At 38.8% G+C, this 23,049-nt stretch overlaps 1 pseudogene; it reads right to left on the bottom strand.

Moving 5' to 3' along the window:
* Positions 1–21,119: 21,119 nt before the first annotated feature.
* Positions 21,120–22,177, bottom strand: LOC126954404 (40S ribosomal protein S12-like; annotated as a pseudogene).
* Positions 22,178–23,049: the final 872 nt, after the last annotated feature.

Raw genomic sequence — 23,049 nt, 5'->3', positions numbered from 1 at the left:
TACTGCATGTTCTAACTTACAAGTGGGAGCTGAACATTGGGTACTCATGGACATAAAGATGGGAACAACAGACACTGGGGACTACTAGAGGTGGGGAGGAAGGGCAGGGGGCAAGGGTTGAAAAATAAACTATTGGGTACTATGCTCTCTTCTTGAGTAACAAATTGAATCATATACCAAACCGTAGCATCACACAATATGACCATGTAACAAATTTGCACATATACCCTCTGAATCTAAAATAAAAGTTAAAATTATTTTTTAAAAATACCTGGAGACTTCAGGTTAAAAAGACTGAGGAACAATTAGATAAGGGTCCTAATCTCAACAAGTACATAAGAGGGAAATGAAGATGACAGTATAACAATATAGATCATCCTCTTAAATTTAGGATTATAATATATTCTAAGGCCAGGGAATGTTAAAGTTTTAGGAGAAGAACCATGGTTTAACACATAAATAAGATGCTGCTCTCAAGTATATTTTCTTTTACCTAGCATTGTTTTTAATTAGGAGGACTGTTTAAAAGGAAAACTGATAGTTTAAAAAAAAAAAGTAAGCAGTGGTACCACTAACACTAACTTCAACACTGATAACTGAAGCCAACCCCTTGGCCTTGCTGCTGATAAAGATGTGAGGGCTCTGACCTCCTGACATATGTCCTGTTGATTAATGCAGTTCATGGAAGAATTGTCACTTCAACTGATGTCCTGAATTTCTACAGTTGATAGAACCATGGTTCTCAAATTTTAATGAACAGAAGACTTACCTGCACTATTTGTTTTACCAATTGCATACTTCATCCCCAGAGAGTCTAATTCAGTAGATCTGCAGTGAAAATCTATCATTGATCACATACCCTAGATGATTCTGAAGCAGGAGATCCACGGACCATGTTTTAATGATCACTTACTATCTAGGTTTTTTAGGACATAAACATCTGGATTCAAACTGTGAATCTGACTATGTATATGAGCTACAATTGAGGTGTAGTGGCACAGATAAAAGAAATATTAATTTTGCTTAACGAAAAGGGAAGCAAAAGAAGAGTACAAGGAATCCCTGAAGAGAAGATGATATTTGACCTGTGATTTAAAAGATGAGAAGAAAGCCGGGCACGATGGCTCATACCTGTAATCCCAGTGCTTTGGGAGGCCGAAGTGGGCAGATCACCTGAGGTCAGGAGTTCGAGACCAGTCTGGCCAACATGGTGAAACCCTGTTTCTACCAAAAATACAAAATTAGCCAGGCATGGTGGCAGGTGCCTGTAGTCCCAGCTACTCAGGAGGCTGAGGCATGAGAATTACTTGAATCTGGGAGGCGGAGTTTGCAGTGAGTTGAGATCATGATGCCACACTCCAGCCTGGGCGACAAGAGCAAAACTGTATCTCAAAAAATAAACATAAAAAAAAAGATGAGAAGAAATTTTCCAACTGGGAAGGAGCAAAAAGAGAAAGAACAAGGAGTAAGGAAAGTGCCTGCAGAAGAAATGGCAGGTCAGATGGCAAAATATGAAACCGCAAGGACAGACTTGGGCCACTTTATGCAGAGTTTTGTATTCTGTGAAGCATAATTTATCCTGTGGGCTGTTGGTTCCCAAATGAAACAGTTGCACCAGAAATCTTCTGAGGCATTTATTAAAATTCCCAGGGTCTCCAGCAGAGCTACTAAATCAAATTGCTGTGAGATCTGAGTAACTGGAGTTTTAAGAAGGGTTCCCAGACACTCTGATAAGCAGCCAGTATAACTACTGGTAGCCAAAGGGCTTGTCATATAAGGGCTCTAAGCATCTAAGTCCTTCAGAGAATGCAGCATCCGAGAGTTGTTGTCAGGAATGATCCAGCAAGGGGAAGAAGTAAAAGTCAAGACATTCCATAGCCAGAAATAGGTTAGCACCAGAAAATTTCCATAGAGAAAGGCATAGATGACAAAGATGTGAGTTGGGTAGATGAGCTGAACTATAAAAGCAGAAGGTATGGACACAGAAGGCAGTTTCTGGAAATAAAGGCAAAGTACAACAGGGAGTTGTCCTATGCGAGATGAGACAAAGACAGACTTCTGATGAGGATGAGGTGCTGCCAGAGACAGCTTAACAGCAGCCATCCTTAATCTAGCTGATACCTTTCAGCTGGAGTTGAAAAGGTATCCAGTTCAGTCAGCAGTTGAAAAGACAAAGCCAGGAAAACATCAGGAAAAAATATCAGAGTTGGAGTTTGAACATTATGGTTCAATAGAAACTACAGAAGTAGATGGCATTGCTGGAGAGGTAAAAACGGACTTTTAAGGGACAGAGTAGATGTTTTAAAAGGCATTGAATTGGCAAGAGGAGGAGGCAGTAACATAAACTGTCTTCATTTTGTAAATACATGGGATGTAGGATTGAACTGTTTCCATTAATCTAAGCATGCAGCACTGTTCTTTAAACTTCCAGTAGATGGTGCCATAGTTTTGGAAAATAATAAAGGTAAACAAAGCCAATAATGTTACATTTAAAAACCTTGTTTTATGTTAACTTAAAAAAAATAGGATTTATAAATGTAGATTTAGAAAAGTAGAGATTTTATTTCTTCTACAGGGTTACAGCCTGCAAAGTGACCATCTTGTAGACTGGGCAGCATGCCTCCCGCAAAGACCAGAGACAGGCACTTCACAGGAGGATTGCTTCGAGTGCAAGTGTTATGCTGAACAGGTTGGATAAACATACATATTCTACAGGCACAGGGGGAGCTATAAATATTCATGAGGGTGGTCCTGATACATATTGAATGTCACATGCATATTGAACAAACACGCATGTAACATGACCCATGTTCACTTTGGGGTGGAGACTTAACATTTAAATGTATTTACAATTAGGCTCTATAAATCAAAAGGTCCTTTCAGGGCAGGAAGGTGTACAAGTGCACAATCTCTATAAACTGCCCAGAACCAATCCATGGTCCATGATCTTCTGATCAGGAGAAAGTTATAGAAATCAGTCTCTTATCCAATCAAAGCTATAGCTATGGCTGGTGGAACAGGGAGTGGGTGGAACCGGGAGTGGGGGTCAGAATCTGGTAGAGGTGCAAATTGTTTTAATATTGCTTATCTCGAAGCCAGTGCTTGTTTAGCTGCCAGAGAAAAAGAAAAACCTACTTTATTATTTAAGTGTAGGGGGTGCGTGAACTAATCCTTGCCTGGCATGGCCTTAGGTCCTGTTTGTATCATGGTGTAATATGGTATCTTATTGCCACAAAGTTTGTTCTGTCAGTCTGATGATCTCTATTTTGCCACTAATGCTGATCAGTTGTTCTGCCTAAACCATAAAAGGGAGGGTTTAATGAAATATGTCTGACTTTCCATTCCATCATGGCTGGGAACTCAGTTTTAAGGTTTTCCTGGAGTTCTCTTGGGCACAATGGGGGTTTGTTCAGTTGGTGGGGGAGGGGGATAGGATTTTATTTTAAGTTTATATTAAAAAGTAAATAAATAAATAAAACTTATAAGGAATGACTAAAGCCAAATTAAGATAACATATCAATACCTGAAGGCTTATTTATTGTTCAAGACTCATATTCTCAGAATTTTATACTCCACTTTAGTGTTAATTTGTGACCAATAAATTGCATAATTTATTGGTCACAAATTATGCAATTAGATGGTTCACATGATCATCAAAACCACAAACAATATAAAAACTCTGAAGAATATGGAATATGGCTGGCAGTTTTCAAAAAAAAAAAAAAAAAAAAAAGCTAGCCACTTTCGTAGTGTTATGACTTTCATGAGTTCTAAGCACTTTTGCCTTCAGAGCCCCTTCCTTCATTGAAAAGAATACACATACACACACACACACACATGCACACACACACACATGCACATACACAATTGTATTTTGTGACTGCTTTGGTATACACTTTAATTATTGAATTAGAAATAAAATTCATATATTTTTGTGGGCCCCTAAAAATATTGTGGGCACTATGCACTTTGTACAGTGATTAAGTCCACACAATGGATGTCTAGCTACCATAAAAAATGAAACTTAAATAGAAAGTAAAACTAGAGGGAGACAATGACTTTGAGGGTAAGTTGTCCACGGTGAAATGGAAATTCCTTGCAAGTTTTATGTGCTATCTTAAATTATATCCAAATATTACAAAAGATGTATTTTAAATAACTTATCAGGGAAAAAGAAGAAAAACAAAATTTCCTACCTGATTCATTGGTTAATGGATAAGGTAATATTGCAGAGTTGCCTTGTCCCTGAAAATTATTACCCAAAATTTACTGCTGAAAGACGCAGAATTAAGTATGTCATGAGATATTGATCAAGTGCAGTTCCAACAGGAAGAAGAACCAATTTATGGAAAGGAATATTTTTATTTTGAGAGTTTTAAGTTTCTTTTTTGTAAAGAGGGGAAGGATGGAAACAGAAGAGAGCTGCTATTATTTTTCTTAGTTTCTAATTTGGAAAAAGGAAGTGTATGACTGCAACATTTGAGAGTCTAAAATTTTAAGTAAGGGCCTACATAGTACAATAATAGCAATCTTAAATATAATCCAAAATCAAGAGTCAGAGAGAGCTGGAGAGTAGGAGGGACTGGTAATAGGGATTCCTGGAGAAGCAAGGAGAGACATTCTAGGGCATTCTGAGAGATATAAAGTGAGATGAAGCAGCTTTGGGTGTCTGCAGACCAGGAATCATGGTCAAGGATCAAAACTTGGGAATAGGGGCCACCCTCCTACTGGGCGATGACTTTGAACACCATCCTTGCTGTGAAAATTGCTTAAATTTAACCTGTATCCTATGATTTTTGCTAGACTTCAAGTATTGATGGGGAATGTTTTAGCTTTTAATTTGTCCTTAATCTTTTACATATTAAAATAGTACTTCTGCAAAAGCTTTATGTTGTCAAACAAAAGAGTTCTTTATTCAAATTGTAGTGGCATAATTTGCCTTTTTAAAAAACTCTGATTTTCTTTCAATGTTCATACTTTATAAAGATAAGGGGGAGATGTTCATTTATCTAGTTGATTTTCACCATAATGTCTATTTTTGCGAAAGAGTTTGTATGTCCTCTTTACCCCATGAGAGATGGAGAAGGAGGGGTTGGGGGTTGGGGGTAGGATATTCAATGAGCACTTTGCACAGGGAAGACAAGCAATATGAAATTTTTATGGACCTCCAAACAATCCTGACCTTTGGCAGTTCCACTCTGACATAAATAAGTGTAAGGCAAGTCATATAGCAATTAACATTTGCCTTCCATTCCATCAAGTTTGCACTGCAACCATCATGGAGAGTGAATTCCCGATAGGCAGTCATTAAGAGAGGGAGTACAGAGTTTAGAATCCTATTGCATGGGTTCAGATCTGGTCACTGCTACTTAATGGCTGTATAATCTTCGGCAAGTGACTTAGCTTCTCTAAGCCTCAGTGTCATTATCCATAAAAAGGAGATAATTCTAATACCTGCATTATAAATAATAATGAGGATTAAATGAGATAATCCATACATCAAAATTAGGTATTGGCCATATTACTTGCTATTCCAAGAAACAGCACTCAGGACACGTCTGTTAAGGATGGCCAAGGCTCTGTGTGTCACATAAAAAAGAGCTGGGGGTAGAGCAGTAACCCCAAGGCCTCTGCCAAAAGCAACTTGAAAGTTAAACTCATGTTTTTGTCCAATGGCAGTGAACAAGAAATAAAGGTCAACAGCCATTTCCTCTGGAATCTGGCTTGTGATGTGACATCCGGGAATTGGCCCAACTTGTGGGTAGAAAGAAACAAATCTTCCTCCCTACAAGCTTTTATACCTACCTTTATTCTAACCTTCATTTCTACCTAGGCCCCATTCCTCAAAAGTTTATAAAATAACTGCCTTGTGTAAATTAGCATTGTTCAGGTGCAATCCTAAATAACAATGATGCGTATTTCTATTTCTACTATAGTTTTTTGTGACAATGATAAAGACATGCTCTGTCCTGAAATAATAGGTGACCTTTGATTTTAAAATTTGGCCCTTTCTCTTTCCTTCCACAGACCACTTCTTATTTCATAGTACATTACTATATTATTATTTACAAAACATTCTCAGTCAGTATTTGTTTGATTCAAAATCCTGTGAAGAATAAATTTAAGGGTCCCATAATTCAGTCCTACATGTATTCCACTGCACATAATTCGTTTCAAACAAAATGGAAAAATCCCCATTCCCACAAAGTCATCGCTCTTTCTAAGTGAGAATGGCTCATTTCATCTGTGTCCTTAAAGCAGTTCAGAGATGAAAAATCAAGGAGCATAAGAAATGAAGCCTGTCCCACAATTAGGATCCAGTTCATACTCACTGGGACTACTTGGAGAATTTTCTGATATCCTTTGTCTCAAGCCTCGCTTCTATCCCTTCATTTCTGCTGCACACCACCTAAATTGAAGTTGCCTAGATATTCATTCTGTAAATTATTCATTCTCTCTCTCAGTATGAGTAGCCTGGCAATGCCAGACAAAAAGAAAAAAAAAATGTCTTCAGAAATACTACGAATGTTTTAGTACAATCTAGCAAACGCTTTGATTTACTCATTGATTCAAAAAAGATTCATCAAGTAACCTCTATCTTTCAGGCATTGTGGTAGATACTGCTTATAGAGTGATTAAGAGGACAGACGTAGTCCTACCTTTGTGAGGCTTACCGTTCAGTGAAAGAATAAGACATGAGAAAAACAAACACACATACACACACACACATATAATTACAGATTACAGTGATAAAAAAAGAAAAGAGAATCATCTATGATTATAACGAGGAAGCACCCAATTCACGCTGAGGGATCAGAGACAACTTCTCTAAAATAGGATATGTAATTTAAGGCCTAAGAGATGTACAGGAGTTAGCTAGGAGAAGATTTGGGGGAAGTTATTCTAAGCAGAACATAGCAGTGTTCCTAGAACAACAAAGAGCTTGGCGCATTAAGAAATTGAGCAAGTCCAGTGTGGTGGAGCTTAGTGAGCAGTGGGGAAGATCATCTAAGATGGACCCAGCGTCATGTAACTTCTCTGGATTTTTGTTAAAAATCCATAATGCCTAACTCAAAAAAGCATATTGCTATATATTATAATTTACAATGCAAATTTGAATTTCAAGTTCCAAGCAAAATTATACAAATAAGCATCTTCCTGGCATTAACCTGGTGTGTTCCACAGTCTCCCACATACCACTCCCCTACACCCTGTCCCTGCTAAATAATGGGTACCTCTTTTAACCAAATTTCTCAAGTGATCTAAACTTAGTAGAATACCAACATGAAACCATATTTTTCTCCTTTTAACCATGCTCTATACAATCTCTCTTTCCTATTTTTTAATATCTTGAGCAGATTACATAGGCTGGGGGTTACTTTCAGTTATTAATTTCTAGCCTAGTCTAATCTGATTTTTAAAACTTCAATCTTGATCCAATTTTATGTTGATTTTTTTTTTTTTTCCTCCAAGCACCAACCAAATTTGGCCTCAGTGATTTGGGAAGAAGAAAGGCAAAATTTGCTCATTCACTCCTCCTCAGCTGGGTTTCTTTATTCTCCAGTGCATTGGTGAGAGAGAGATGGGGCCCAAGTTCTCTAGTCTGACAAAACAGACTCTTCATAGTCTAGCCCTACCAAGCAGAATCCGAATATCATGAAAAAGCAGAGCATGTTTTCCCCGGTCAGGCCTAAGCTGGAACACAAGAGAACCCTAAATTAGATAAGAATCCTAAATTATGATATTATCCTTGATTGGGATTTTTATTGGCTAAAACAAGGCCTCCTTGTGATTGAAGGAACCAGAATGCTATTATACCTGCCAAATATTTCATCCAGGAAAGGAAGAGTCAATCCAAAAGCAGGTTTAAAGGGAAAGAATAGAGAATAATTTTCTCACTACACAGTCCAGCTTGTCTGATAAAATTGCTGTACAAGTTATAATGTGTTTTGAAGCAGATATATAAAAAGAGCTATAAAGTCAACAGAGCTGAAATTACATAGAAAGTGAAAGCCATCTGTTGACTATATCAAGGCCAGTTAAAATCCCTAGTCTGCTCAGGGCTTGTATGAAATAAATAAGTTAGGTAGTACAATTATCTGGACAAGTCATGAGAACCTTCCCACACACACACACACACACACACACAAATGTGTTACACTTATTCCTCTTTATTTTATACTTTTCTGTTTAAAACTTAACAGAATTATAACTTTTTTTTTTTTAGTTTTTGCTTTTGTAGTTTCTAAAAGCCTCAGCAGATCCTGCAGAGTATGAGATTAACTTTAAAAGCAAAAGTTATTCTATGTTGTGGAAAGACACACATGACCAGTATATGAAGTGGCCGTGCGTGTCCAGTAAGCCCGACTAAGCTCTACAAGCCTTATTTTTTCTATGTACAGTCTATTTTCTATTGCTTCCCAAAAGCAGGACAAGGAAAACTTGTCTATCTTTTAGAAGGTCCTTTACAATACATTTTATAATTTAAATCTTCTTCATTTTGTTTTTCAAAATATGTACGTCTCTTTTTGAGATAGTGTCTCACTCTGTCACCCAGGCTAGAGTGCAGTAGTGGAATCACGGGTCACTGTAGCCTCGACTTCCCAGGTTCAAGTGATCCTCCTACCTCAGCCTCCCAAGTAGCTGGGACCACAGGCACGCACCACCACACCTGGCTGGTTTTTTGTTTTTCTTTTATTTTTTTGTAGAGACAGGGTCTTGCTACATTGCCCAGGCTGGTCTTGAACTCCTTGGCTCAAGTGATCCTCTCACCTCGGCCTCCCGAGTGCTAGGATTACAGGTATGAACCACTGCACCCAGCCTAAATCCCTTCTAAAGAGATAGTGTTTTGTTTTGTTTTGTTTTTTTTAATGGTCAGAAATTCTCTTATCAAGAGAGATATAAGACCTATATCCCCTCCTCAAAATCTGGGTGGGTTTGCGACTCACCTTTAACCAACAGAAGGCAGCACAAGTGGCATTTCATGACTTCCCAGTAAGGTCAGAAAAGACAATGCAGCTTCCATTTTAAATACTGAGATAATCACTTTTGGAGCCCTGGCTCCCCTGAGGTTGCCATACTTTGAGGAAGCCCAGGCAACGATAAGAGGCCATATGTAAGTATTTCAATTGACACTTCTACTAATGTCCCAGCTGACAAATAACATTAACCACCACATAAGTGAATGAAGATACTTCCAGATGACTCCAGCACCCACCCCTTGAGTCACCCCCAGCCTGCAGATCTTCTCAACTGAGACCCCAGACTATGAGCAGAGATGAGCCAGTTGAACTAGGCCTTCTCCAAATTCCTGATCCACAGAACCCATGGGCATAGTAAAGTGTTTATGATAAGCTGCTAATTCTAAGACAATAGAAATTTGGCAAAATATTGACTGGCCTGGCTAATTCCTAGAATTCATAAGCTCTACCAGTCTCTTTATCCTACAGGTCAAATTTTCCCATATATATCTTTTGTGGGTTGAATTGTGTCCCCCCCCCCCAATTCATATAAAGTCTTAACCCCTAGTACTTCAAAATGTGACCTTATTTGGTGATAAGGTCTTTTTTTTTTTTCTTTTTTTTGGGGGGTGGGGGATGGAATTTCACTCTTGTTACCCAGGCTGGAGTGCATGCAATGGTGCTATCTTGGCTCACTGCAACCTCCTCACCCCCTGGGTGCAAGCGATTCTCCTGTCTCAGCCTCCCAAGTAGCTGGGATTATAGGCATATACCACCACCACACCTGGCTTATTTTTTTATTTTTAGTAGAGACGGGGTTTCACCATATTAATAAGGCTGGTCTCGAACTCCTGACCTCAGCTGATCCACCTGCTTTGGCCTCCCAAAGTGCTGGGATTACAGGAGTGACCCACCATACCCAGCCTTGGAGATAAAGTCTTTCCAGAGGTAATAAGTCAAAATGAGTTCATTGGGGTGGTCCATAATCCGATATAACTGATATCCTTATACAAGGTAGAAATTTGCAAACAGAAAGCCATTGATCATCAAGATAGCCATCTACAAGCCAAGAAAAGTCCTGGACAGTTCCTTCACTGACAGCCCTCAGAAGGAACCAACCCTGCCAACACCTTAACTTTAGACTTACTGCCTTCAGAACCGGATGCAATAAATTTACATATTTAAGCAACCACTTTGTGGTACTTTGTTTCAGCATCCCGAGAAAACTAATTTAGCATCCAAGCTAGGGCCAGCAGGCAAGGAGGAGTCTCAGGGGCCAGAAACAGATGGAAGTTAGAAGGAAGCAAATATTATAGAGTGTCATAATCTATTGTTGGAACTGGATCAATGTGTGAGTATCATCTACAGTGTAATTCCACCAAGTGGTCTGCTGCTTATTCCTGCTATAGTCAGGATCTTACTAAAGCAGCCATTCTATCCTTAACCAGCTCTGTTAGCAACTCATTTAGTAAGTCAAAATCATGTTTGGGATCAAACACACTGGCTTAATCTACTTCACATAGGTTAGTCACTTTATATTCTCAAAAAGCTGTCTGTTTCTCCTGAGTATTTAGCAAAAGAATCATGCTCAGGCTCTTGCAAACATTCCTTAAATGATGTGATCCCATGTCCTTTCACCACCAAGCTTATTCTTTTCTGAATTTGAGTCCATTTATGCCAAAACAAGAAATAAATGTGCTATAATAAAAACTGTCTAGGCCAAGCACGTGGCTTATGCCTGTAATCCCAGCATTACGGGAGGCCGAGGTGTGTGGATCATCTGAGGTCAGGAGTTTGAGATCAGCCTGACCAATATGGTGAAATCCCATCTCTACTAAAAATACAAAACTTAGCCAGGCATGGTGGCGCATACCTGTAGTCCCAGCTATTGGGGAGGCTGAGGCATGAGAATCGTTTGAACCTGGGAGGGGGAGGTTGCAGTGAGCCAAGATCATGCCACTATACTCCAGCCTGGGCGACAGAGTGAGACTCCATCCCAAAAAAAAAACTGTCTAGCACTACCATTGGCTACTTTCTAAGGTGGTGATTTTACTGTTACTGAAAAGAGTTTTGAAGACTCATTCAAGGATGCTATAGAGAAATTACTAAATCAAAGAAGAGATTATGCTGGTTGTCCCTAAAGACACCTGTCTGTTACATGATCTTATAAAAATGTAGACACCTGAGACTCAGTTATATTCTCTTATGAACTACATAATAGATGAAGGACAAAAGGGGCACACAATAAAAACTGCAATAATGGTATATTTTAGTAAGCCTTCACAGAAGAGGACACCTGCAGGAAAAAAAATAAGAGCATTCTGAATAAGAAACAAGCTAGTTGTTTATCATAGCATCTCACTTACCTTCCACTTAGATAAGCTAGGTATTTACTTAATCCTATGGGTACAGATGCTCATGAAAATATTTCTTAAAAAGCATTTTATGAAATTAGATGTACCTGCCTGATTCTTTATATGAATATTGAAATAAGAAAGCTCATAGGAAGATTTCTTTCATGTGGTTAGCCCTATGACATGTTCATACAAACCTGTCTACAGGTCAATCTGAAATATGGTTCCTTTTAGTATAATCTATTTGAACAACGATTTTATTCTTGAATAAATAATAAAAAGGCCAAAAGAAGGTTTTCTGTGCCTGACCCAATGCACAACTTGGTTGCATTTCCCAGCTGTCCATCTCCCTGCTATTTTCTTTGGCAATGCTGCTGAGCAAGAAAACTTGTCTACAGACTAGGAATTCTGAAGACTCTCTGTGCCTGCATCCAAAGTTGTTTTATTCTAATCATAGAGTTCATAAGGAGCTTGACCTATGACAGTTGCTATCAAAAGAGCAAATACAGAATATTATCCCCTCAATGGACCAACATTGCAACCACAATCTTGTTTTTACTCTGGAGTTAGGGGCACCTTCCAATTTACGTGCTCTTTACACTTTGAAAATACCCTAGAGAAGAGCAGGGGTGGAGGTGAGGGAAAAAGAGTTGCTTAAAAGCAGTGAAGGGCACTTTTGCAACTTTATACAATTCCCCAAAGAGTGGCTTCACTCCGTACCCCAAAATAAATTTAGGTTTAACATCAAATATTTACATTAAAAAAAATAAAATGTCCACAAAAAAGAGGAAATATTTTTTAATCTTAAAAGGGAAAATGCCTTCATAAGCATAATCCAAAACCACAAAAGCCATAAACGTAAACTTATAAATCTAACCTTATAAAATTGTAAACCCTCCGCATGACGATAAACTAACTAAACTAAACCGTTGGCAACAGGACACAAACAGACCATTCACAGAAATTAAAATAAGTGGCAAACATTAAAAAATTTTTTTTTATTTTAAAAATGGAAATAAAAATGACAAAATTGCATACTTATCAGATTAGCATTCCTTTTTTTAATTTGATAAAACCCAATGATGTCATGAGTTCATACACAATTAATGAAACAATACATTGTTGCAAAATTTTTGAAAGGCAATTTAGCAATATCTATCTTTGATGTGTTTCATCAGTTTTGGGAAAGTACTGCCATTATCTACAGGCCTACTTTGTTTTGTTACACTTCATTTTATTTGCAGTTCACAAATATTGTGATTTTTACAGATTGCAGGCTTCTGGCAACCCTGCAGATAGCAAGTCTATCAGTGCCATTTTCCCAAAAGCATGTGCTCACTTCATGTCTCTGAGTCACATTTGGAAACTCTCACAATATTTCAAGCTTTTTCATTACTAATATATCTATTATGGCGATCTGTGATCAGTGATCTTTTACGTTACTATTGTAACTGGGGACACCCTGCACCATGCCCATATAAGACAGCAAATTTAATTGGTAAATGTTGTGTGTGTCCCCACTACTCCACCAACCAGCGGTCTCTCTCTCTCTCTCCCCCCCTGGCCTCCCTGTTCCCTGAGACACAACAATATTGAAATTGGCCAATTAAAAAACCTACAGTGGCCTCTAAGTGTTCAAGGAAAGGAAGATCACACATTTCGTACTCTAAATCAAAGCTAGAAATGATTAAGCTTAGCGAGGAAGGCATGTCAAAAGCTGAGATGAGGGGAAAGCTAGGTCTCTCTACCAGGCAGTCAGTCAAGTTATGAATGTAAAGGAAAACTATGAAGGAAATTTTTCAAATATTGGATTATCTTAAAATTAATAATTTTTCTCTCTCAAAAGACACTAGTAACTAGTAACTTTTAAGAGTGAAAATACAATTCATGGAGTGAGATAAGATACTCACAATGTATGTATCTGGCAAAGTACTAATATCCCGAATATATAGGGAACTCCTACAAATTAGTAAGAAAAAAATCAGACACCCCAGTAGAAAGACGAACAAATGGCCTGAATAGGCATTTTACAGAAGAGAATATCAAGATGGCCAATTAATTTTGGGGGCTGAAGTTCATTACTTGTCAAAGAAATACAAATAAAATCACAATGAGGTGTTACTGCACACCCACACACCTGAGACTTTCATATACTGCTGGTGACAGTATAAATTGGTATAACTTTTAAAACTCTTTAGCAATTTCTACTAAAATTGCATATATACATAGGCTGTGACTCAACAGTTCCACTCCTGTATATAAACCCAAGAGAACTGTAAACATATATTTAGCAAAGAACATATACTAGAGTATTCACAGTAGCACTATTGATGCCAATGTCTGAATGTTTGTGTCTCTCAAAAATGTATATACTGAAACCTCATCCACAATGTGTTGATATTAAGAGGTAGGGCCTGGCCTGGCGCGGTGGCTCAAGCCTGTAATCCCAGCACTTTGGGAGGCCGAGACGGGCGGATCACGAGGCCAGGAGATCGAGACCATCCTGGCTAACACGGTGAAACCCCGTCTCTACTAAAAATACAAAAAAAAAATTAGCTGGGCGAGGTGGTGGGCACCTGTAATCCCAGCTACTTGGCAGACTGAGGCAGGAGAATGGCGTGAACCCGGGAGGCGGAGCTTGCAGTCAGCTGAGATCCAGCCACTGCACTCCAGCCTGGGCAACAGAGCAAGACTCCGTCTCAAAAAAAAAAAAAAAAAAAAAAACGAGGTAGGGCCTTTGGGAGGTCACTAAGTCAGGAGGGCAGTAAATGGAATTAATGCCCTTGTAAAAGATGCCTGTGAGAGCTTGTTTGCCCCTTCCACCATGTGAGGACACAAAGGAAGCACCATCTATGAGAAACAGGCCCTCGCCAGACATCAAATCTGCTGGCACCTTGATCTTAGACTTTCCAGCCTCCAGAACTGCGAGTCATGCATTTCTATTGTTTATAAATTACACAGTCCACGGTATTCTGTTATAGCAGCCCAAAGGGACTAAGACAATCAGTGAGAGCTAATACCTGGAAACTACATATAACTGGTTTTCCAGTTATTATTTCTCAGCTCCAAAACTATCATTCTGTACTCTGCTTTGTAACGTCGAGGCTGGAATTCTGCAAACGTTTTTCTACTTTGCCAGATAAATCTATGTTGGGTTCTACCAAGGGAAGTGCTAAAGAGAGACTGGAAGGCTTGCCGAGGGAGAAGGAACTAGATTCCTTCCTGTTTTGCTTTCTGCTTCTGTCAGCATCATTACAACAATGGTTCTTCACTCCGGCATTGGCAATTGGTTGCGGTGTTCAGTTTTTCCCACACTCTCAGAGCCAGTCTCCTCATCCCCCTCAGAGGAATCTGTACCATCTGGGATCCTTGGGGACCCCTTTTACAAGGTCCCAAGGCATCAGCACCCCCTGAGCCACAACCCCTCTTCAGAGATCTTGATTCCATCTCCATAGAACTTCTCCTCTCAACTTCTAGGTTCTAATGATCTTAACTTTCCCCTTTGTCCACAAGTCTGACAGGTGCTTCCTGCAGTTAATTGTCTTTGTATTATCTTAGTGTTTCCTTTTCCCCTTTCAGTCCTCCAACACCTATTTGACCAATTCTTTATAATAATTTTTTTCCTTTAAAATAATTGGCATGTTTATAGCCCATCAACAGTAGAATAAAGTATAAAATATTCTCAATGTGGAATAATATACATAAATGAGAATAAATGATCTACTATGCCTAATGACATGGATAACTGTCATAAACAACGATGAGTGAAAAGAAGTCAAACACAAAAACAGTATATAATGTATGATTTTCTTAATATAAAATATAAAAACAGGTAAAACTGATGTACAATGTTTAGAAGTCAAGACTGTTACTCTTCTTGGGGAAGGTGGGAGGCTTCAGTGCACAAAGAGGGCTTCTGCAATGCTGATAATATTCTTTGTCTTGGTCTGGCTTTCATGACACAGAAGTGTTCAGTTTGTGAAAATTCATTCAGTTTTGCAAGTATAATTTGATTTTCTGTCCATTTATCATACTACTAAAAAATATTTAAACAATAATGCAGCTATAAGTTGTAAACTAATGTTTGCGGTCAAACTGGACATTGACAGTAACTCTCTTTATGTCATAAAAACATTTTTATATATTCAAAAAAGTGAAAGAATCATGAGTAATTTATGTTTTTAAAAATTAAAATGGTTTAAAAATAAAATATTACACAAAAATAAGCACAGTACTTTCTCTTAGCACTCTTTTACTTAGTGCATCACATTTGTTTTTATACTCATGTCATTTCTTTTATAAACTATAATGTGCCAACTAAAACATGTCAAACCTGTAGTGCACCCAAGCTAGTTGTATCACCACAGTTTTATAAGGATATGAGAAAACTGGAGATAATTTAAGAAATAAATCGTAAATTTATTCTTGAAAACCTGTCAACGCTTTAGTTCTTGACTCCTATCTTCCCTTTCAGAATATAGGCCCTAATATCTACTAAAAATCTACAGTATGCTTTTTATCCACTTTAATTTTAGCTTTTCATATTCTTTTCCCATATTCCACCTGCTTGACTGTACTCGGTACGTCTTCAGTCTCCCAGATGCATTCGCTCTATTGTACTGGACTGTTTGGAGGTTTGTTTGTTGTTTTTATTTTTTTCTATGGCAATTCATTCTGGATACCATAATCTCATTGCAGGCCAGATTTTTCCACAGTGTTTCCATACTGGACTGGACTGTTTTTTGGGGTTTTTTGTTGTTTGTTTTTTTGTTTCTGTTTTTCCTATGACAATTCCTCCTGGATACCATGATCTGATTGCAGGCCAGATTTTCCCACAGCATTTTCCTGAAGGGTCGTCCATTCAATATCTTCCCTATGACCGTTTCCAAGTCCTGGCCCTTCCTGATCTTCCAGGTCCTGCCCTCTCATGAGATTAAAAAAAAAAAAAAAAAAAAAAAAAAACCTTCCAGAATAGAATGTTCACAAACTGAACACACCTGTAAAATAGGAAGCCAGATCAAGATGCAGAATATTACCAGTGCACATGATGGGGTAGTTCACACAAAGACTGCATGAGAATCTGTGAAAATTATTTATTCATTCAATAGATATTTCAGGGTGTCTACAATACCAGTCACTCTCCAGGTCCTAATGCTTCCCTGGAACTTAATGAGACCAAATTTTCAGTTCTGACTCTGCTACTTTCTAACTATTTGATCTTGAATACATTAGCTAATCTTTCTAAGCCTCAATTTCTTTATATATAAAAATGCAGTAAAGCATTTCTAAAATGTCACAATCACCACAGGAAAATCAAAAAAACCTTGTGGAGAAAATACAGGTTGTGGTGGGAAAGGCACAGACAATTCTAGTTAGCACAGTTAATTGAACATTGTATTAGTCCGTTCTCATGCTGCTATAAAGAACTTCCTGAGACTGAGTAATTTATAAAGAAAAGAGGTTTAACTGACTCACAGGTCTGCATGGCTGGGGAGGTCTCAGGAAACCTACAATCATGGTGGAAGGCACCTCTTCAGAGGGTGGCAAGAGAGAGAATGAGCGCCGGGAGGGGAAATGCCAGACGCTTATAAAACCATCAGATCTCGTGAGAACTCACTCACTGTCACGAGAACAGCACAGGGGAAACCACCCCCATGATTCAATTACATCCCACCAGTTCGTTCCCATGACATGTGCAGACTGTTACAGTTCAAGGTGAGTTTTGGGTGGGGACACAGCCAAACCAGATCAAACACCTATTTCTTCTGTTTTCACAAATCCCACAAAAATGGAGAAAAAAAAGAGAAGAGTTAAAAGGCAGTAAAGTACATGAAAAAAAAAGATAAATGGACAATAGCAGGTGAGAAATATCTCAACAAATTTAGTGGAAAAGAAGATAGAGCAGAAGTAACTAATTTAGCAGTGTAACCTCAGGGTCCACAGAGTGAGAAACTAGTAAAGCCAGCCAATGTGTTATCTGGAGGCTTGAGGCTAGGACAGCAGAGTTCCTATGGGAAGTAGCAGTGAGGCTCAAGCTGAAACCAGGGCCTAGTTGAAAGACTGTACAGTTTGTTTGTTTATGAAGCAACTGGAAGTCTAGGTCCCTTTCCCACTTCACTTCACCCATCAAGGACCAGAATTTTTCGCTCAGAGAAACCCTGAACTCCTGAAACCAAACATAGTGTGGGGGGATGAAAGACTGAAAACAGGAAGTGAGGGATTAAGTGAAAATCTGGATGCTGAAAACTGAGACTTTCAGCTGCTTTTTCTACTCTACATTCAGAACAATAGCAGCCAGACTTACACACCAACTCTGTCACATTTGCCCCTCCATCCCCAATTCATATTTAAATACATTGAAAGGATTATTGAGAAGCATGTGACAGAGATATCATAAGATCTGGTAAATCGGCAAGAATATCTTAGCAAATTTGGCAAATGAAAGGGGAGGATTGTTAACTGCAGGGAAAAGTATTACACGCGAAAGAGGTGTGGCGTAGTGCACAGCATGGCTAAACATTGCATAACATTTGCTCAGTCATGATAATGTAAACACTGAGTATTGCTTTAGCCAAAACTGCTAGTGTAACTACATCAGGGGTAGGGGAAGGAAACTTATTATCATTTGGCCTTCAATATACATTTGCACACTTTCAGCATACCCCCTTAATTATGAAGGCTGGGAAGCTAAAAATGACCACATTTCCCAAAAGGTCCTGCAGCCACAGTTCTGGATGCAATTTAAGTTCTGTCATAAGACGCACTCATTTGAGATTTGGAAGGCAGAAGTGAGGCAAAGGCCATTTCCTTGTGGCTGAGGCAGCTGGTAAACAAGATTAGACAGATAAGAATGTTTGCAGTAGGCCGGGCACAGTGGCTCACGCCTGTAATCCCAGCACTTTGAGAGGTAGGTGGATCACCTGAGCTCAGGAGTTTGAGATGAGCTTGGCCAACATAATGAAACCCCATCTCTACTACTAAAAATACAAAATTAGCCAGCTGTGGTGGTAGGTGCCTGTAATCCCAGCTACTCAGGAGGCTGAAGCAGGAGAATCGCTTGAACCCAGGAGGCAGAGGTTGTAGTGAGCTGAGATCCCATCATTGCACTCCAGTCTGGGTGGCAGAGCAAGACGCTGTCTTCAAAGAAAAGAAAAGAAGAAAAAGAATGTTTGCAGTAGGCAGACTTCACATCCCAATGTCTCTTTAGGACTTCATGGATGTGGGGCATTAGCAGAGGTGACAACAGCAGCCACCTGACCTCTGTATCAACCCTACTCGCCATGGTATGCCGCTGAACCCAATAGTCCTGCAATAGCCTTTGCCTCCCACTCAGTTTTTCCCTACCCCATCCCCTACTCCCAGCAATTTGGTAATCAGTGCACTGAATTGGTAATTCCCTGTACTAAATTACTAGAGTGGTTGCATTTCCCCAAATTAAACACAGACTAATACAGGGGAAAAAAAGCTAAGTCCCAAATGACAGATTAAGAAGTTGCAATATGAGGACATTATTTAGAAATCTAGAATTTCAGGAACATTAGCTAGCAGAGTGGGGGTGATAAACCTTGGAAAGCGGGTCTGGGAATAAATAGAAGTTAAAGTAACTTATAAATTATACTGCAGATATCCTAAAAAAATAACTTGAATCTGACCTCATCAATGTAATCTTATTGTTGTAAGATTAAGAATAATATTACCAGAGGGTAGTTTTAAACACACATACATATGCCAATTCTCTTCTTCAAAAGCTCTTCTTGGGCCTTGCACGGGGGCTCACGCCTATAATCCCAACATTTTAGGAGGCTAAGGCAGGAGGATCCTTTTAGCCCAGTAGTTCAAGATCAGCCTGGGCAAGGTAGGGAGATTCCCATCTCTACAACAAAACAAAAAAATTAGCTAAGCATGTTGGTGTGCACCTGTGGTCCCAGCTACTTGGTAGGCTGAGGTGGGAGGATCTCTTGAGCCCTAGAGTTTAGGCTGCTGTGAGCTGTGATTGCACCACTGTACACCAGCCTGGGCAACAGAGCAAGATCCTATCTCAAAATAAAGAAAAGTTTTTCTTGTGTTAGGTTTATAGTATTAGTACAGCCTAAGGAAGAAGTATATTCAAGCCTTTCACTGACCTCCAAAAACAATCGGTATGTATTAATACAAACAGAACATTTTGATGCTTTCTTTTAAAACCATATATACAGGCAGTCTAACTCTGTCCCAAATTTCTAAGAAGTATCAGGAAGCCTAAGTCTCTGTGATTACTTTTGGCTCTGCTTCTACTAACGACCATTTAGCATTTGCTAACTCTCGTTAGCCTGAATAGATCCACACAAGAGGCTCATCTCCTGTTCTGGCATTCTCCATCTACCTCTTAACCACAGTGAGAAAGATTGATGAACATCTTTTTACACAAGCTTTCCAGAAAAGCTGACTTTGCTGAAGTTTGGGGACGATGGAGAGAATTTACTTCAGAGAAACAGAAATATCTATAAAATAACATTTTAATTGCTGTTTCTACAAAGTCTTGTAAGCATTTCTGTAACTTGGCCGACAAACTCCTGCCCTGCTGTTCAGTTGTCTAGCTGTTCTGCCTCCGGGGCTCCATCCCTCATACAATAAAAAAAGTCATATTTTCTTTTTCTTTCTTTCTTTCTTTTTTTTTTTTTTGAGACAGAGTCTGGCTCTGTCACCCAGGCTGGAGTGCAGTGGCATTATTTTGGCTCAGTGCAACCTCTGCCTCCCAGGTTCAAGCAATTCTCGTGCCTCAGCCTCCCTAGTACCTGGGACTACAGGCACTTGCCACCACGCCCAGTTAATTTTTGTATTTTTAGTAGAGATGGGGTTTCACCATGTTGGCCAGGCTGGTCTTGAACTCCTGGCCTCAAATGATCTGTTCACCTTGGCCTCCCAAAGGCTGGAATTATAGGCATGAGTACCACACCTGGGGCCTCTTAAAAAGTCCAGTTTTCTTACACAGAAAGATTGAAATCACTGCAACCTTCTTCAAACTCTTCTCAAGGCCTCCCAGTACAGAGTTGAAGAGCCAGAATAAACTTTGAAATTATGGCTGCCGGGTCAGCCACAGCACATTTTCAGAACACAGCCAAATCTTTCCCCATTTTTAATCACAAGGTAGATTGTAAGGAGAGAGGAGTTAATTCAAATTGCATGAAGAATGACTTCCTGATTATCAGAACAATCAAATAATAAAAGCAATGCCCAGAAAAAATTATAATGTGCCGCAGTTGAAAATACTGTGAAAAGGTAAATAACAATCTACCTGGATAAAGTACATAGAATAAGATTATATTTTAAAAATCCAAAGTCATCCTTAATCATAAATTTCTTACTTTGTGTGTGTGTGCATGCATTTCCATGTGTTTTTATTTAGTTATGTTTTTATATCATTAAAACTTTTTTCACTTTGACAAGCGTATGACTGGAAATGTCTCCCAATTTTCTTTGTGATAGTTAATTTCCACATAAGCAGTCATCAAATTATAACATAACTCTAAAATATTTTCATTCAGTAGGTTAGATTCTAAAACCAAGGAAAAGATTAAATATCTTGTTCCTTGGAAAAGTATGCATATTCAATGTTTCTGAGTCACTCATCAAAGTTTGAAGAGTGCGGATGAAACAAGCTGAAAAGGTTAAACCCCTGAAGGCTTATTACTTTTACTTATTAATGAGAAATACATAAGTGAATTTGTGACTTTCAGGCTGTTTGAAACAGCTTTATTACAGAGCCATAATTTGTGTGTGTGACTGGGTGCGTGTGCATGTTGGTATGCACCAAAGTTTTATGTGTTCATTTCTTGCATTTGAAGTACTCTTTGATGACATCCTTGGCCTGACACTCCTTGCCAGCGTCCTTAACTTCTACACAACTGCCACTAACCACTTTACAGGACTTCCCCTCTCTGTCAGTTTCACAGAGGCCTACTTATTCCTCCAGTTTCTTGTCATCAACCTTAAGTCGGTTGATTTGGTGTTTAGCACAAAAGGCCTCCACCAACTTGACATACACAGGCTCATCAGAGTTGGATGCAAGCACACAAAGATGGGCTTGGCACTTGTCTAAGGCTTTGGCAGCTTCGAGAATTCCACATGCTAGGCCATCATGGATGAGGGCAGTCTTCAGCACCTCTTGTAAAGCAGTATTAACATCCATTAAACCTCCAGCAGTAATGCCTTCCTCGGCTATGGCAGTGGCTTACTGTGAAGCTGAATCTTGAATGTACCCAAGCCTCCACTTCATGCAACTAGGTGTTGGCAGGGTAAGGAATGGCATAATTTACATATCTTTAAATTTGTTCAACATAAGTGTACAATGATTTCTTGTAAATTTATGGAGTCGTGTAGCAACCACTGTTCACTTAAAAATATTTTCATCACTCCAAAAAAGTCCCTGGTGCCTATTTGCAATCACTTACATTCCTACTCTCAGGTCCAGGCAACAATTGATTTTTTTTTTTTTTTTTGGTCACTATAAGATTTGCCTTTTTCTTAAGGTTTCTTGTAAATGAAATTATACAAGACAGTCTTCTGTGTCTGGCTTCTTTCACTTAACATAATGTTTTAGGATTCATTCATGTTGTATCATGTATCAATAGCCATTCCTTTTTATTGCTGAATAGTACTCCACTGTGTAGATAATATGTCACTTTTTATGTATCCACTCATTAGTTTATGAACATCTGGATTGTTTCCATCTGGCTATTACACATAATGCTGTTATGAACATTCATGTGCAAATTTTGTGTGGGTACATGTTTCCAACTCTCTTGGGTATATATCTAGGAGTGGAATTTCTAGATTAAAGATTCTATATTTACCTTTTTGAAGAACTGCCAAACTGTTTTCCATAGAAGTTGCACTGTTTTTGCATTCCTGACCAGCAATGTATGAGATTTCCAATTTCTACACACATCTTAGCAAAAACTTGATATTGTCAGTCTTTTTTATTATAGCCATTTTAGTAGGTATGTAATAATAGCATGTAGTTTTATTTTGCATTTCCCTAATGATTAATGGTGTTAAGCTTTTCTTCATGAGATTATTAGCCATTTTGTATTTTCTTTGTTAAATGTTTATTCAGATTGGGTGTGGTGGTCCATGCCTGTAATCCCAACACTTTGGGAGGCCAAGGTGGGTGGATCACCTGAGCTCAGGAATTTCAGATCAGCCTGGCTAACATAGTGAAACCTCATCTCTACTAAAAAATACAAAAATTAGCCAGGTGTGGTGGCACATGCCTATAATCCCAGCTGCTCTGGAGGCTGAGGCAGGAGAATCGCTTGAACCTAGGAGGCACAGGTTGCTGTGAGCTGAGATTGTGCCACCGCACTCCAGACTGGGCAACAGAGTAAGACTCTGTTTCAGAAAAAAAAAAAAAAAGTCTATACATAAAAAAAAAAAAAAAAAAGAAAAAAAAAAAAAGAAAAAGAGAAAAAAAAAAAAAACACATTTTGCCTATATATATATATATATATTTGTTTTGTTTTGTTTTTGTTTTTTTGGGTTTTTTTTAGAGAGATGAGGTCTCGCTATGTTATCCAGGGTGATCTGAAACTCCTGGGCCCAAGCAATTCTCCCACCCTAGCCTCCCAAAGTGCTGGGATTACAAGCATGAGCTACCACACCCAGCTCTTTTCCCTATTTTTTAGTTGGATAGTTTGTCTTCCATTTATTGAGTTATAGGTATCCCTTATGTAGTCTGGATGGAAATAGTTTACCAG

This window comes from Macaca thibetana, chromosome 5 (assembly GCF_024542745.1).
Source record: "Macaca thibetana thibetana isolate TM-01 chromosome 5, ASM2454274v1, whole genome shotgun sequence".
In the NCBI taxonomy this organism is placed as follows: domain Eukaryota; kingdom Metazoa; phylum Chordata; class Mammalia; order Primates; family Cercopithecidae; genus Macaca; species Macaca thibetana.
Note: the sequence above shows the minus strand (reverse complement) of the source record. Positions and strands in the feature narration are given on the sequence as shown.